This window comes from Lycium ferocissimum, chromosome 4, assembly GCF_029784015.1.
Source record: "Lycium ferocissimum isolate CSIRO_LF1 chromosome 4, AGI_CSIRO_Lferr_CH_V1, whole genome shotgun sequence".
Classification (NCBI taxonomy): domain Eukaryota; kingdom Viridiplantae; phylum Streptophyta; class Magnoliopsida; order Solanales; family Solanaceae; genus Lycium; species Lycium ferocissimum.
In genome coordinates this window covers 71,961,590-71,977,183 of record NC_081345.1, presented here as the reverse complement: position 1 = coordinate 71,977,183, position 15,594 = coordinate 71,961,590, and the positions used below count along the sequence as shown (strand labels likewise).

The 15,594-nt window shown below is 40.2% G+C and overlaps 2 long non-coding RNA genes across 2 annotated transcripts; one reads left to right on the top strand and one right to left on the bottom strand.

Moving 5' to 3' along the window:
- Window positions 1-496: 496 nt before the first annotated feature.
- On the bottom strand, window positions 497-4,864 carry LOC132053637 (uncharacterized). The gene is made up of 3 exons (XR_009414194.1): window positions 4,531-4,864; window positions 2,099-2,181; window positions 497-725 (listed from the first exon to the last, which is right to left on the bottom strand). It is a non-coding gene; the product is annotated as an uncharacterized LOC132053637 (long non-coding RNA).
- LOC132053638 (uncharacterized) lies at window positions 1,123-1,813 on the top strand. The gene is made up of 2 exons (XR_009414195.1): window positions 1,123-1,670; window positions 1,774-1,813. It is a non-coding gene; the product is annotated as an uncharacterized LOC132053638 (long non-coding RNA).
- Window positions 4,865-15,594: the final 10,730 nt, after the last annotated feature.

The following is a 15,594-nucleotide window of genomic DNA, read 5'->3' as shown; positions in this document are numbered from 1 at the left end:
ACAGGGTCTTATAAGCATTTCGGGGGAGTCTCTTTTACAGTTATCACATACAGTTCATTCATCAATCAACATAACCATTTAAGGAGTTTAGATTACACTACAAGAAAAATGGCTATTAGCGAAGGGAAAAATGGTCCCTAAAAGCTTGATTTTGGTCCCTAAAGGTCAATAACGACCAAAAAAATCTGGTCGCCACCCGTCGCTATAGGCTCCGCCGCTAAAGGTCAATTACGACGAGATTAAATGACTGGTCGCTAAACACCTTTAGCGACCAGGTGAGTTATCGGGTCCCAAAAACTATTTCGGCGAAACGTATTTCTTGTCCCTAAAGTGATTTCAGCATCAAATATATGAGCTGGCTATACTCATTTACGACCAGAAAATCTGGTCGCTAGAAATGTATCAAGGACCGAACACATGATTTTATGACCCTCTGTCACACTTCATTACAAACTATCATACAATTTGTGATACAATCTAACATTTATAAACAACGTCATAAGAAAGTACCATTCTTTCATTCATACTTCTGTAATTAATTAGAAAAAGCAAATAAAGTAGCCTATTAGTCATTGCATTATTACACAAAACCCCAGCCAAATATATATATATATATATATATATAGCATAAGCTTCAGGCTAACACTCCTAGCAAAATGATAATTGACTCGTAAGAAAGTCTTCAAAATTTGCATCTTCTCTTTATAGACTCGAGTCTTCAGAACCTGTAAAAAAAATTAAGAAAATCTCTTAATAGAAACTACCAATATCGACCTTAAAATTTGGTCGAATAATTGTTAAACATCATCATTGCATATACCAAAACATGTTCTGAACTTGTAACAATATAGCCAATCATAGCAAAAAGGATTTAGAAAATGACCATATTTAGTTAATACTCTCTTTTGATATAGCTAGTTAAACAAGAGTACAAAGTTAGAACTAAGTTATAATTACACCAACAACAATAGTTACTAAGTCAGTGGTAGATTAGTTTAAAGAAATTGTAAGGAAAGCCATGGATTAAGAATATAATGCATTTCTAACTTTAGCCAATGTTTCCGCTGCATTCTTTTCCTTTTCATCACAATCAATTGACCCCTTTGTTATACAAATAGAAATTTTATGGATGAGTGACGTGTGAGCATAAAAAACCAGATACACAATGCTTTTTAGGATTCCACCAAACTAAACTTTAATCTAAAATGATGTTAGCTGAATCTATGCATAATACCAGTTCTCCATTATGCATAAAGATCTATAGATCTTGAATTCACAGACTAAATAGAATGAAATAAGTTCACACATTGACTCGTAACGAAGCTAAAGGGTAAATATAAGCTAAAGAACAAATTACAACGCACAGAATATATGCTTGATTGCTTACTATTTATTACTAGTTAGACTTGCTTCTAACTGAGATTGTTATTTCCTACTACTTTTAGCTAATTATTGGTTTTCCCTCTTAGCATAGGATGACAATAAATTTCATAAGGAATAATAATATACTAAGAAAATTAGTTACTTTACGTGGATCTATTAGCTAAAACATAAACTTTAGCTTTAAAGCAATTTGTCAGGGGAAAGACTAGAAATAACAGAGTTCACCAAGAAACAAAGTAGAATTTTAACATGGAGAAGGTACACTTGAACATAAATTTTTACTACCCGTTCAATTAGTTCAACCAAAACCACATGGCTAGACTATTGAGCTCAAGTATTTAAAGAAATGTTCTAAGTAACCAAAGGTGTCTTCTATATATGAAAGTGTAGCTTCAGATTAACTGAGCATATCTCCATAACCAAACCAGAAGTCCAGAATACAGATAACATTCGCTAAGAATAATCACTTCGTGTTCTAAGAAAATCCCTTTACATGAAGTAACATAGTCCCAATAAGCTATTTTCCTCAACTAAGCTCTAAGATAACATTCTCCACCTGGAATAGGACATATGCCATTTGGTCACTAGCAGAACATTGATTCAAGTATGTGTAGCTTAATCAATTTTCTGCCATGCTCATTTGGTATTGTAGTTTTATTTAGTAGCTAATTACGTATCCAGATGTAATATTTTGAGAACTTCTATTGGGGATTACCTTTTGTTGATACTTTGGGTCTCTTGTCCTTTGTGAGCAGTAAATTCAAGTCGCTCAGAAGCAGAATCTGCCAGGATATTACCCTGAGAACAGGGAGCACTATAGATTCAGCAAATGTACGCTAGAACTCCAGAGTGTCATTATATATGTGTATCCGTGCGTTGCAAATTATATATTACATGCTACGAGCCTGAAATATTCAGATTTCAAGACATAGTCGTTAGTATGCGAAGAGGATTCTGTCCAAGTGCTTAAAAGGGAAAAAAATAAGTAAAGAAACCATTTTTACCAGTGGCTGCACAACACCCTCACCCTGCAGCTCCCTAATATCCCCCAAATAAAAGAAATAAATAGCACTTAAGAATAAAGGACATCGTTAAAAGATGGTTCAAATATGATGGATAAACAACTATAAATAATGTCTGTGTGTGTGTAAAGACAAGTAGTGAGCATTTTTGATGTTCGAAACAGTTGTTTCACTAGAAAAAAATTCTCTATGATATTTGTTTTTTTGATAAGTAAAATTTTGTATGATATTTTACCTTTAAAGTTTTTTTGCAGGTTAAACGAATAAAACAATAGACTCCATCATAATAATATAAGAAATGTGGATTCCCTAGCATAATAGAATCTACAAACTAAGACATCAGGCCCGTGCATAGCACGGGTAACCTCCCACTAGTAAGATATATGCGCCAGGTAACAACACACAACTTTCCAATCTATTAAAATTGCATAACACTAAAGATAACAAAAGCCAGAGTCACAAGCCATAGCCTTATATCAACCTGAGGTATCATATATATCTCAACAAAAAAAATTCCACGGGACCCAAAAATTAGATACACTTATACATTGCAAATCTATATCAAAGCACCAAATTTAAAGCATCTCAGTGAATGGGGCAGTAAATTCTCTAAGCTTGGAATATATCCCCTTGAGGTATCAAACATATCTCAACCAAAAAGTTTCCAACTTATAAATTGTTATACTTACACATTGCAATTTATGCCAAAAAAATAAACTTAGAGCATCTCAGCAAATGGGGAAGTAACAACTCTAAGCTTGGCATAAACCTTATCCCTAGGAGACCCAAAAGTGAGACTACAAAGTAAGTGTTTGGGGCACTCAAAATTTTAAAAGATCCCAATATATGCATCTTTGTATCTGCAATTATAATTCCGGCATTTGTCCCATAATCTGTTGAAACTGTTTTTGTCTTATTTTTCTTATGCTCAGAAAATGTGAATTCTGGAATAGACACAATTAAGGAGTTCTGAAATAAATATGATTAAGAGAAAGAAGGAAAAGTAGCCTGCATGAATGATAAAGTTGCTAAACTTTTTGTTCTTAAAGTTAGCTTGTCCAAAAATGATGATTTTCATCTGGGAGTATCTTGTCCAAAAAATACATATGGACCAAACTGGATACAACTTAAGCTTCAAATCTAGTTCTTCCACTTGAGTAATTATTGACATTTGACAATTTTTGTTCCTTTATCCATTTGAAGATGCATAATTAATAATCATCAAGACTAGTTGCCCTGTCAACACACCAATTTGATAACAAGTATTGATACAATGATACTCATAGGACTATATGTAATTGATAATAATTCTTCACTTCTAGTATGCTACGTGATTCTTGGTTCCACCCTAAAACAATTAGATTTAATTAAATTCTGGTTAATAATGTCCAATTTTCCATTAAAACCTCTCCATACCCGGTCCGTCAAACAAACCAAAGTATGGTTTGGTTCAACATTTATGGTCTATCAAGCTATGATCAAGCAAATTGCAAATATCCATTATCAAGACAAGCTAAAATCATGTACTTCTACATTTTTAACTTTGTTCAAAGGAAGGAAGGATTTAAACATCGCACTACTTACCTATATTCATATTCAAGTATACCAAAGAAGAAGAGACTCACATCAAACATGCTGGTGGATGCTCCTTCACCACCATTTCATTCAAACCTGTCAATGTAAAACAACACAATACACACGCACAAAAAAAAAAAAGAAAAAAAAAAGAAGCAAATCAAACTAGTACTATTAAATGTGGATTAGATAAAAACCAAGCTGACAAGATCCATTTAGAAAAGAAGAATGTTGATTAATGAAACTTCGTATCATTGACAAATCTCACCTAATTTTCAGATTACTAGAGGAAAGAAAATATCAATGACGAAGCTTTATTTTCACAAATCCGACCCAATTGTCAGCAAGAAAAATTAAAACTATATCAATGCCAAACTACCAGTTATATGAGTCCTTAATTTCTCTTTCTCCCTTTGGACCCATAAAAAATTATAGGTAAATGAACTTCTATGATTCATAAATCAGATGGATCTAGCAGATTACAAGGAAAAAAAAAGTCAACAAATTAAATGCGACTTCCATTTTATATAATAAATTCACTAATATGTACCAGAGACATGTGAGGGGTTTTAAATTTCTTCCAAATTCAAGGGTTAAGTATATCCTTGACGACGAAGACATTGGCCAAACCACCTTCATATATCCTAGTTGCCTGAGGATCCAATGTTACTTCAACCCTAGAAACGTATGAACTTCAAAAATCATCACTCTGGTGTATCAAAGCTCCTCAACTAGAGGCCTAAGACTGAGATTAGGTATCTCATCCATCAATGGAGTTCTCGTGGATAAACAAAGGCTTTGAGAGAAGAGGATTTAGGGTTCTTAATATCGTGCAAGAGAATTTTGAAAGAGTAAAGTGCTAGAGGTCACCTTTGTTGTCAAAAAAATAAGTCTTAATTGAAGTGTGTTTCTTGCTTAGTGTACTTTATATTATATATTTAGAGGGTTAAATTTTTTATTTTTTCAAGGGGAAAAGTTGAATGGCGTCTTTTGTCCCTCTCTATTAGAGAATTTGGGACCGGCTATTTATTTGCTAGGGACCATATTTAGTTCTCTTCGTTAATTAAAAGCTAAAATCGAGAAATAGCGACTACAAAAATATCTCATCCCTATAAATATACTTTTATGGACCAGATTTTCATACCGTCTCAAAATGTTGGTCTCTAATAAGCCTTTTTCTTGTAGTGTTACCTGTTGGCACCGGAAATAAGTGGGGATACTTCTTCTTCATCTCCTCTTCAGCTTCCCAGGTCATCTCCTCCCGTTATTGTTCCGCCACAACACCTTAACGGAAGCCACATTTTTAGTACGCAGCCTCCTCACCTGACGATCCAGTATGGCTATAGGCTGCTCCTCGTAGGATAGCTCCTTTGTCACCTGGATATCCTCTACGGGAAATATTCTGGAAGGGTCACCATTGCATTTGCGAAGCATAGACACGTGGAATACTGAATGCACTGCTCCAAAATCAGATGGTAAGTCTAACTCGTAGGCAACCTTGCCTACCTTACGGATGATCTGATAAGGCCCAATATATCTCGGACTAAGCTTTCCCTTTTTGCCGAATCTCATAACACCTTTTATGGGTGACACTTTCAGAAATACCCAATCACCAATCTGGAACTCTAGGTGCCGACGTCAATTATCTGCATATGATTTATGTCGACTCTGAGCGGCTAATAACCGTTCCCAAATGAGTTTCACTTTATCAACCGTTTGCTGAATCATCATGGGGCCAATTAACTTAGTGTCGCCAATATCGAACCAGCCAATCGGTGACGACTCGCACCGCCATACGCAGCCTCATACGGTGCCATCCGGATGTTAGAATGGTAGCTATTATTATAAGCAAACTCAATAAGTGGCAAGTGATCATCCCAGCTACCTCTGAAATCAATAACACAGGCCCGCAACATATCTTCTAGTGTCTGAATAGTACGCTCGGCCTATCCGTCAGTCTGAGGATGGAATACTGTACTAAGACTCGTATGGGTCCCCAATCCTTCCTGAAATGATCTCCAGAAGTTAGCTGTAAACTGGACACCTCTGTCGGTGATAATAGATATGGGAACTCCGTGAAGTCTTACTATCTCCTTAATATATAATTTGGCATAGTCCTCAGCGGAATAAGTAGTCCTGACAGGAAGAAAATGGGCTGATTTTGTCAGCCTATCAACGATAACCCATATAGAGTCATACTTCCGTGGAGTGCGAGGTAAGCCTGTAATGAAGTTCATATTAATTATTTCCCACTTCCAAGTCAGAATCTCCATCTCCTGTAATAATCCACCAGACTTCTGATGCTCGATCTTAACTTGTTGGCAATTTGGGCACTGAGCAACGAACTCTGCTATGTCCCTCTTCATACCATCCCACCAGTACAAGCTTCTGAGGTCATGATACATCTTTGTCGATCCCGGATGAACAGAATAACGGGCATAATGTGCCTCTCCCATAACCTGTCGCCGCAGCCCTGCAACCTCATGTACACATAATCTGCCTCTGTGTAGTAGCACTCCTTCAGGTGTAAGCTCGAACGGGGCCTTCTCCTTTTCAAGGGCTGCATCTCTGTACTGTGCCAGAATAGGATCCTCATACTGACGTCGCTTTACCTCTTCCATAATAGAGGGTTCAGTAATTCCTCGAACGGAAACCCCAGTATCTCCAGAACCAGCCAAACGGACTCCAAAACTAGCTAGCTGCTGGATCTCGCGAACCATTTCTTTTCTTTTACGGTTGCACGTCCGCCAAGCTGCCCATAGACTTACGGCTGAGTGCCTCTGCTACAATATTGGCTTTCCCAGGATGATATAAAATATCAACATCATAGTCTTTAAAGAACTCTAGCCACCTCCTCCGCCGCAAATTGCCCTCCTTCTGCTTAAAGATATACTGGAGGCTCTTGTGATTTGTATAAATATCAACATAAACGCCATATAGATAGTGTCTCCATATCTTCAAGGCATGAATTACCGCTGCTAGCTCCAGATCATGAGTAGGATAATTTCTTTCGTGCTTTCTGAGCTGCCGGGAGGCATAGGCTATAACTCTGCCATGCTGCATTAATACACACCCTAATCCAACACCAGAAGCATCACAATAAATAACATACCCATCTGGTCCCTCAGGAAGAGTCAGAACTGGAGCCGTAGTCAGCTTCTCTTTCAAAGAATCGGAAGCTTCGTTCGCAAGCATCGGTCCACTGGAACTTAGCTGCCTTCTGAGTTAGCCTTGTTAAAGGCGCTGAAATTGAAGCAAACTTCTCCACAAATCTCCTGTAATATCCTGCTAGTCCCAGAAAACTACGTACCTCAGTTGGTGTCGTAGGTCTAGGCCAATTCTTTACGGCCTCAATCTTCTGTGTATCCACCCGGATGCCATCAGCTCCAATAATATGCCCCAAGAATGCTACTGAAGTCAACCAGAATTCACATTTAGAGAACTTAGCATACAATTTTTGGTGCTGGAGCACCCCAAGTACCGCCCTTAGATGATCTGCATGCTCCTCTTCTGATCGTGAATAAACCAGGATATCATCAATAAATACAATCACGAACATATCCAGGAACGGCTTGAATACTCGATTCATCAGATCCATAAACACTGCTGGAGCATTGGTCAGCCCAAAAGACATCACTCTGAACTCATAATGTCCATATCGGGTCCTGAATGTTGTCTTTGGAATATCTGCCTCTCGTACCCGCACCTAGTGATAGCCTGACCGCAGGTCTATCTTCGAGAAACACTTAGCACCCTGCAACTGGTCAAACAAATCATCAATCCTGGGGAGGGGATTTCTATTCTTTATAGTCACCTTATTCAATCGCTCGTAATCAATACACATCCGCAGCGACCCATCTTTCTTTCTCACGAACAATACCGGCGCTCCCCAAGGTGATGTGCTGGGCCTGATGAAGCCCTTCTCTAATAAATCCCTCAGCTGCTCCTTCAATTCTTTTAATTCTGCAGGTGCCATTCGGTACGGAGGAATAGATATAGGCTGAGTGTCTGGCAGCACATCTATAGTGAAATCTATCTCCCGCTCAGGAGGAAGACCTGGAAGCTCATCCGGGAATACATCCAAAAATTCATTAACCACTGGGACTGACCGAAGAGTCGGTGCTTCTGCTTTCAAGTCATGTACACGAACCAGATGATAAATATAACCCTTTCGAACCATCTTCCTTGCCTTGAGGTATGAAATAAACTTACCCTTCGGCGATCTTTGTATTTCCCGTCGACTCTATAACTGTTTCCCCAGGAAATTGAAAGAGGACTACCTTCTTCTGACAGTCAACGTTAGCATAACAAGAAGCTAGCCAATCCATACCCATAATGACATCGAACTCAGTCATATCCAGCTCTATCAGATCCGCTTTAGTGCAACGGCCGCATATAATTACCGAACAATCTCTATATACCTGCCTGGCTATAACAGAATCTCCTACCGGTGTAGCTACCTCAAATGGTTCTATCGGTTCAGGTTTTATCCCAATTTTACTAGCAACAAGGGGAGAAATATACGATAAAGTGGAGCCTGGATCTATCGATGCATATACATCTCGGGAGAAGATCAATAATATACCGTAACCACATTAGGTGACGCCTCCCCGATCCTGCGCCAGCCAAGGCATATATGTAGTTCGAAGGACCGCTAGAATCGGGATAGCTTCACCACGACCTCAACCGCGGCTGCCGGTGTCGGCGTACCCGCCCCCGCTAGGCGCGTAGCTACCGAAGAGGAAGATGAACCAGAATCGACCCAAGAGGAGAGCCGCACCACTCGGACTACCATAAGCGGACAATCTCTCATAAGGTGGCCCCGACGGCCCACAGAAAAACAAGCACCCGTAGCACGATAACACTCCTCGTGGTGATGCCTCCCACAAGGAGAACACCGAGGTTTGGGTGGCCTCGGACCGACCGAACCTCGTCCACCGCGAACCCGAAGCCCCGTAGCTCGACTCGCTCCCCGAATACCCCGCACTCATCCGGTCTCCGCCCGTGAACTGTGGGGGTGTACCAGGTCGGCCGGGAAGGATATCTACTCTATGCCGCCGCCGAGGTCGCCTCGCCCGAGACTCCCCGCACAACCGGCGGATCCGGCCCTCGGGGCGGCTAACTCGTCATAATCTCTGTCGGGCTGACGCCCTCTATGTCGATCCTCCATACCCTGGGCATGCGCCTGTACCCGTGCAATATCCATACCGGGCTGAGAAGCCATCACCATACAGCTATCAACCAAGTAGCGATCCAACCCTATCACATATTGATGCATCCTGTCGGTCATATCAGCTACAATAGTAGGTGCATATCTGGCCAATGAATCGAACTCTAGACTATACTCTCGAACACTCTCGCCCTCTCGTCTCAAGTAAGCATAACCGTCAACCCTAGCTCGCCGCATCTCGGAGGCGGTGGCCAAGAAAGGCCTGCGTAAACTCATCCCACACCGCCGGGGAGCACCCTCGCCCCTAGACAACTCCCGGCATGACTCATAGCCCGGTTACAACGCCACATCCCGCAACCGATATGAAGCCAACTCACGTACTATATCTCCGTATATATATATATATACCGCAATATACGCCGCATATATCTAATAAACTCCTGGGGATCCTCCTCGGGCTTTGACCCGTAAAAATCTGGGAGATTACAAGTCAAGAAATCACGGGCCCTCAAACTATCATGTCTATCTGTCTGGTCAGCCCCTGGTCCTCGCCTGCGAGCCTGTCCCGCCACTAATATGGTGAGCAACTGAACTGCGTCTCTCATAACCCTATCCTCCGCCCCCCGGCCGAGGAGCCGGGAGGCTCTCGGCACCGGAACCCCGGGAGCGGGCGCGGTGGAGCCGCCCCGCATCTGCGTGCCTCGCCCCATGCTCCTCTAATGGTGACGGTGTAGCAGAGCTCGCTGATCGGAGCACAATCTCAGGCTCAAGCTGGGCACGGGCCCTAGTAACTCTCCGGGCCTGGCTAGTCTCTCCAGCTGCTGCTGACTTGCCCGTCTGGGCAACTGTCGCCTTCTTTGGAGGCATCGTTGAAAACATAATAATTCGTTTGGGAGGGATCATCCTGATAATACAGCTCTACCGCACGATCTAGGGCAGGAAAGAAAGATAACATCCTAAATGTCCTGTAGCTTCCTGTTTATAGATGTGGTGCACAACACACCGATAAACAAGACTCTACTAGACATGGTCTGTAGACACTCCGAGGACGAACCGCTTGTAAATCGATACCACTTTTGTCACGACCCAACCCCGTAGGGCGTGACTAGTGCCCAAGCTGGGCACTCGTACATACCCAATAACCAGAATCAACATACAAATAACGTGTGCATATACAAAGGTCAGACGTAGTCCCAAACTGTCGCATATACAAATATATATCACAGAAGCCAGCAAGGCTATCATAAAGCACAACGTCCCAAAACATATACAAACGCAAGCCGACAAGGCTGCCACGACGAATGGGACAGCCCAAAACATAAATCATACGAGCACAATCGAACAAGAATAATAACAACCCACATATATGTCTACGTACCTCTAAGAGTAGCAACAGAATCATATGAAGGGACAGGGCCCCGCCGTACCCCTGAATAAACATATACATATCCAACGGAAGAGCCTGTACCAAAATATAAGCTCCGAAACAAAGGAGCACTCCAAGATAGCAGGTCCTAAGCTGGCGGATCACCAAAGTGAGCGTCTGTACCTGCGGGCATGAAACGCAGCCCCCGAAGAAAGGTGGTTAGTACGAAATATGTACTGAGTATGCAAAGCATGAAATATAGTAAACAGGATCATAACCAGAACAAGAAGTACAGAAAGTAAGTACAATATCCAGAATACCAAAATATTTACTTTTGAAACACAAATGATGCAAGGGCTCAGGGAACATGGTCGCCACCCCGTCATTTGGCGCCATAACACATCATACTCCAGAGGATTTCATATCTCCGTAACCCGGCATGTCTCCATAACACATCGTAACGCCATAAAACATCATAACACCAGAATATATACGGTACCCAGCCCTCTAGCGAGGAACTCGGTGAACCATAACACATCATACTCCGGAATATAACATAGTGCGCACGACGACATAACCGGCCCGGGACTCAGCGAAAAATGTAACAACAGTATGCACGAGCAGAGTCGTGAGTAACCATATGCATAAAAATCATCATTACAGACTCAACAGATAAGTAAGTAATCAACACTCGGGGGTCGGGGTGATAGCCATATTAAGTCCTTTCAAAAGTCGTTAGAACTATACAAAGGAAAGTCTCGGGGACCACGGAAAAGTATGAAACCAATCTGAGCCCGCCTGTTAAAGTTAGAGACATTATACGCTATAGAATCCTCTACGAACGTATCGAAGCGATCCGAGCCCGTCTATGAAAGTTAGGGACCTTATTCAACATAGGGTCTTTTAGGAACAAAACTCTTTATGCAACATTTAAAGTCCAATCATACAAAAGACATAAGGACCATAGTTTGACTACATTAAGAATGCCAACATTAAGAAGTGCATAAGAATCGTAGACATGCTTGGATCTTAAGAATCGAGTTACCCCGAGGCTCGTATCATAGCCTACTTACAACTAAGACATGCCAAAAGAAAGAAAGGTTAGGCTTTACATACCTCGTCCGCTTCCTAAGCTAATCCAAACTCAAGTCTCGGGCTTCCCAAAATCTACAATCGTCATTAGATACTAAACATTAGTTATAGGCACTTAGGAATCCAATCCCAAACTAGCACTTTATCTACAGAAATTTGGGCAGCATTTCCCCTGTAAATTCAACAACCCCGAGAATTCAACTCGGCCAAATCATCAACAACAATACCAACAACCATATTAACAACATCAACAATCAATTCAAAACGCATTCTAACGTTAGTAACTCTTTTCTACATAATTCGACAACATTCCATTTACATTCAATTCAACTACATACGTTCAAGCCAACATCAACGCTCACATGTTCAAGTACTAATCCGAAGCCATTCAAACAAGATTCAAGAACACTTCAAACAATCCGCACAATATTCAAAACAACCCAACCAAGACACCATTCCACCCGAAACCTCCCCAAACCCGAGAACAACAACAACAACACATTCCTCTCTCCCAAATTCATGAATTACACCAACAATCCACACGTTAACAATGTCATTCTCATAAATATAAAAACTACATTCAAATCACGTTGGCTTCTAAAACAGCCCACAACGATTACAACTTCAACTTGAACCATTAAACTTTCATTATCAACATAGAATCCACAATGACAACAACCAAAATACTAAATAAAATTTACTCATTCCTTCTACACAAAACAGCCCATACTCACGGCTCAACATCAACATAAAGGATTTCATGAGTTTCATCCATTTCTACATACTACAACATGCACAAACCATCCATAACATATGAAAAAGAAGATTAAACCTTACCTTTTCCACTTAACTCCACAACTTGGCTAGGGTTGTAAATGGTATAAACGAATGGTTTGTTGACTCCAACAACCAATCCACGTTAATGAGGACCCTCCAATTGGTTGAATTGCTAGAAGAAAATATTTTTTTGATCAAGATTTTTGGACCTCAATTTTGGCTTGCTATGGCTGAATATGGCTTCTTTTTTTCTCCAAGGTTCTCTAAGCTTCTAAGGTTTGTGAAGATGATGAATGAAATTAATTTGTCATCTTTTATTTACATATATGATGCATCCATGTGGACAATGGCCCACACCACATCTCACGGCCACTTGGCCCTTTTGTTCATGAATTAATAACTTTCCATAATTAACTTTTAACCCCAAATTTTCCTCAATATTCCATGCCAATAAAATCATAAGCAACTTAGGCCCTAAAACAATATCGGAAGTTAAAAGTCTCTACCTCGTATCCCGGAATAGTCTTGTCCTTAACTTATCATGGTTAGCTCGGATTATCCCAATGCACAAAATACGGGATATAACAGATGGGTGGAGAAGAAGAAGAAGAAGAAAGAAGAAGATAAATTGGGGATTTTGGGTTGTTTCTTTTGTAATTCTTGATGTAGGATTGTGGTTAATTTTGTGGAAAAAATGAGAAACTGATGTGTTTTTAAGGGTTTTAGGTTTAATTTGTTCCTTTTTTTGGGAGCTCCATCCTAGTTCGCCAGTTCCCCACAGGCGCACCTTGTGCACCAAGCTTCAGCAAAAGCGACCCATAATCGTCTTCATCAACCACAGTAACCCACCAAAACATAATTAATAATTAGCCCATTTTATCCAAGAAAATGAATTGTTGGATGAAGCCACATTTCCCATGATTTACTCTTCTGTAGCTCTATCCCATGATTTACTTCATCTGAACAAGAAGATGAACTATTGGATAAAGCCACATTTCTATTTTCAAAGTGGAACAAACATAGGGTGAGGGCAAGGAAATTCTTTTTGCTTAATTATTTTTGTTTTCTTTTTCTTTTTTAAAAATATTTATTTTTAATAAAAATTATCATAATCACGCTCTTAATACGCGTGCATCTCACACATTTTATCTAACTCAGCGCAAGTAATCCCACATATGCTTGGTCAATGGTCAGAGGACGTTAAAATACTAATTCTGATCGAGTTGAGGGGTCTGGATGAAACCCCATGAAGTACAGACACCTAGATGATAACTCAGGACAAGTAAAAAGACCTCCCAAGACACTCCGCCTACTTAAATTCTTCTTTGTAACGACCCGTTTGGTCGTTATTGCATTTTCGACCCTTTGATCCCTTTTCGAGCTTTATTAGCTCATATTTGACCCGTGAGGACCGTTGACATGCTTCCCGAGGTAATTGGATAGGATTTGGGAGATTTTTTGGGAAATTTGGGCTTAAAGTGAAAAAGAGTAGACTCAAAGTTGACTTTTGGGACTTGGGTTAGGAAGTTAATGTTGAGGTATCGGGGGTTGACTCGATCCCCTAGATCTCGGTTGGGAATTTCGAGACCACGAGTGCATTCGTAGCGTATTTTTATGTGTGTCTACATATGTGGTAAGCGAGCAGATGGCCTAGGGTGATTGTCGAGATTTTGGGTTGAGATTGTGATTTTTGAGGAGTTTCTGGTTGGTGCCCTACTATAGCGGCACTAATACCGCAGCAGCGGCACCATTATAGCGGTGGCCATGCCGCAGAAGCAGCAAGTGCATGGTTTTACTGACTGCCACAGCAGTCTAAGAGATCACCAAAGCAGGACTGCTGCAGTGGTCTGGTTGTCGCAGGAGCGGTATCGAGCAGAGAGATTCATTAAATGAGCATTAAAAGCCTTAAGTCCCTCATTCATTATTATTTCGACTTTAGTGTTATTGGGAGCATTTCAATGTGATTCTTGGGGGAAAATCTTTGTGGTAAGTCCTTCTATCTTCTTTGATGTTCCAATTTCCATAATCACCTTAGGATTTCTTTATTACGCTAGTTCACTAAGAGTTTAAGGATTAAAAGAGGGTTCAATGAGTTTTTCTTTCTAGGCTTCTAAATCTTGATTTATTGATTAGTTAGCTTCATTAAGCATGGAATTGATGACTAGAATCTATTATTGCATCAAACTTCCTTTATTAGTGATAAATTCTTGAATTGAAAAGTTAGGGTTTATACCCAAAATTTGGGGTTTCATCAAGAATCCGAATTTGAGTCTTTCAAGAGTTAATATAGCTTCTAATTGATAGGAATTGATCACCTAGAGTATGAATTTCTTGTTTAAGCTTAGAATCGCTAATTTCTCCTTTCTAGTTCTTAAATTGATCACCTAGAGTATGAATTTCTTATTTAAGCTTAGAATCACTAATTTGTCCTTTCTAGTTCATAAACCCTATTCCATTGGTTGGGAATTTGGGGTCTCGAATAGATGTAGGATTTTAATGATGTTCTTCTTGATTCTAATTGCATATTTCCGATATGTTTAAACTTTAATTTTCTCGAGGCTCAAAGGAAAGGGAAGACTAAGGTTTGATTATTTGAGATTTTGTTGTTCGACTTTCCAGGTATGTTATTATTTACCTTATGGTGAGACTTCGATTAGCGAAATGTACATTTAGATGATATTACCGGAGAATGCATGTAAACTATCGGTTATGATGTTGGGTTGGATATTTCCTTAAGTTGGGCCTTGTTGTATGATTTGAGACCTAGCCACCCCGTTGTGTTGTTGACTTATTTTGATCCATTTACTATTGGCTCATTGCCACGTTGACACATCAGATATTTGTGATTAGAGATATGTCATGGCCATGATATTGCGGTAGTTTACTTGATTAATATTGAGATGAGAATAGTGATTCCATTATGGCTTATTGTGTGGCCTTATCATTGATATTACTTGTGTGCCTAGGAGATACAGTTGAGAATTATGATTCCATTGTGGCTTGTTGTGTAGCCTTATTATTGATACTATTTGGGTGCCATGTGTGGTCTTTGTTTCGGATATAATTGGTTGTTGATATCACATGTCAACATGTTCATACGCATTTCCATGATACACTGACATATGCATGGTTCTGGTACTGATGATAATACGTGACAGAGTGTATACTCCGAGGTTTCTGTCAGAGAGCATAAAAGAGAGATGAGTGTT